The sequence below is a fragment of the Canis lupus genome, chromosome 6, assembly GCF_003254725.2.
Source record: "Canis lupus dingo isolate Sandy chromosome 6, ASM325472v2, whole genome shotgun sequence".
NCBI classification, from domain to species: domain Eukaryota; kingdom Metazoa; phylum Chordata; class Mammalia; order Carnivora; family Canidae; genus Canis; species Canis lupus.
In genome coordinates this window covers 9,734,593-9,736,828 of record NC_064248.1, presented here as the reverse complement: position 1 = coordinate 9,736,828, position 2,236 = coordinate 9,734,593, and the positions used below count along the sequence as shown (strand labels likewise).

At 37.5% G+C, this 2,236-nt stretch overlaps 1 non-coding gene across 1 annotated transcript; it reads right to left on the bottom strand.

Annotated features, from left to right (window-relative positions):
- Positions 1-1,350: 1,350 nt before the first annotated feature.
- LOC112646393 (U6 spliceosomal RNA) lies at positions 1,351-1,457 on the bottom strand. The gene has a single exon (XR_003127625.1). It is a non-coding gene; the product is annotated as a U6 spliceosomal RNA (small nuclear RNA).
- Between the last annotated feature and the right edge of the window lie 779 nt (positions 1,458-2,236).

The following is a 2,236-nucleotide window of genomic DNA, read 5'->3' as shown; positions in this document are numbered from 1 at the left end:
TGATTGAAGCCACAGCACAGGAATTTCTTCAAAAATAGAGGATACTTACATCTTAATATCTTTACTAGAAAAATAGTTTGATTTTGATTTTTTTTTTGGTCAGAAATCCACTCACTACTTTGTCTCAGCACTCACCATGATGCCCAGCTTAATAAATGTGCTTAATACAGATTTCCTTAATGAATCTGTAGTGGCCATCCACCCACCTCCCGCCCCAATTTTCTTGGTCGCCATTGCTTTACTTCACTTTTATGTCTCCATAATGGGTAAGGTGGTTGAAGCACTTTCCTCTGGGCATCCCAAGGGTGCAGTTTAACAGAAAAATGCTTCAGTCATGAAGTAGATGAGGTTGTGCTTATCTCTGACTAGGTGCTGGGCTGGGTGTGAAGAGTGCAGCAAAGCAGGTGTGATGCAGCTGAGAGAGTCTGAGTGTCACAGAGGATTTGTTAGGAACTCTTTATTTTTATTTTTTTTTAAAGATTTATTTATTCATGAGAGACACACAGAGAGAGGCAGAGACAGGCAGAGGGAGAAGCAGGCTCCCCATGGAGCAGGGAGCCTGATGTGGGATTCAATCCCAGGACCCCAGGATCATGACCTGAGCCAAAAGCAGATGCTCAACCACTGAGACACCCAGGCACCCCTCGTTAGGAACTCTTTAACAGAACCATATCTGTAAGTTGTTCTGAGATCTGTGTCCATAAAAGATCTTTAAGAGTATCCTTTTAAGTAAACTGGTAAGTCTTTGTTCTATATAACTATAGAGGACGACTTGGAAAGTATCAAGGACATTGATGGAGAGACCACTGAAATGATACAGAAGAGTTTGGAAAAGAGTACAGCTTCTGTGACAGAATCAGTCCTGATCCAGAAGTTGAGTTCAGCAGTAGACTGGATTCTGGATAGTTTAGATCTCTATCCAAGAAAAAAAACCTTTTCCTTTCTTTTGAATGAGGTGTTGTTTCCCCTTATTTTACCTTGGCTTCTTAGTAAAATATCTTAAGGTATCATTCTTTCTTGCCTGACTAAAGTAAAGGGATGTCTTGATTTTTTGAAGGAAAAAGATCAGGGAGAGGAAGATAAGGGAGGGAAGGAGTGAGTGCAGGGCCATTTGTAGATTTGGCTGTTACTTTGTTAGGAGAAGCCATCACAAAAGATATTGTGTCCTTTGTTATACAGAGATAGCAAAAATAACTCTTCTTATCTTTCTCACCCCCTGGATCTTTTCTCCATATTTAATTTAATTTAATATAATTTAATATAATTTAATTTAATTTTAATTCCAATGAGTTAACATACAGTGTTAAATTAGTTTCAGGTATACAATATAGTGATTCAACTATTCCCTACAAAAATGCAGAATGCTTTATGAATTTGTGTGTCATCCTTGCACAGGGACCATGCTAATCTTCTCTGTATTATTCCACTTTTAGTATAAGCACTGTTTAAGCAAGCACACTTATCCAAACTGTTCCATTGTCCCATCTAACTTATTTGTTTACTGGGAGCTGACCCTGGGTGCCATCAAAGGGGAGATCCATTCCTAGACCTCCACTTGTATAGACCATATCATGGTCAGAATAACTCCATTCATACAGAAAACACTGATACTTTGTCTCAACATTGGATCTTTACTCCATGTATTATATCCTTGCATTTCATTTTCCTTTCCTAATTTAGTAAGTGTAACAGCAAAAAAGAAAAAAAAAGAATTAGATTAACCTCAAAATAGAGACAGATAGCAAAAGATGTGCAACTTTTCACTGAAGATGTTTAACAGAGATCTCAAAAATTTTTTTTTTAGCTCTTAGTTTGGATGTGGAGAAATTGGAATACCTGTACACATTTGGTGGGAATATAAAATGCGAAAAGTACTTTGCAAGACAATTTGGTAGCTCCTCAAAAAATTAAGACTAGAGTTATCATTATGACACAGCAAATTTTCTTCTGGATATAGACCCCCAAAGAACTGGAAGCAGGGACTCAAAGAAATATTTGTGTACCCATGTTCATAGCAGTGTTAATTCACAATAGTCAAAAGGTGGAGGCAAGCTGTGTCTATCAGTGGATGAGTGGATAAACAAAAAGTGGTCTGATCATACAATGGGTTATTCAGCCTTAAAAAGGGAATAAATTTTGCCATGCTGCAACATAGATGAACCATGAAGATATTGCGCTAAGTGAAATAAAAAGGCAAGTGATGTGTGATTCCACTTACATGGAATTCAAGTTCATA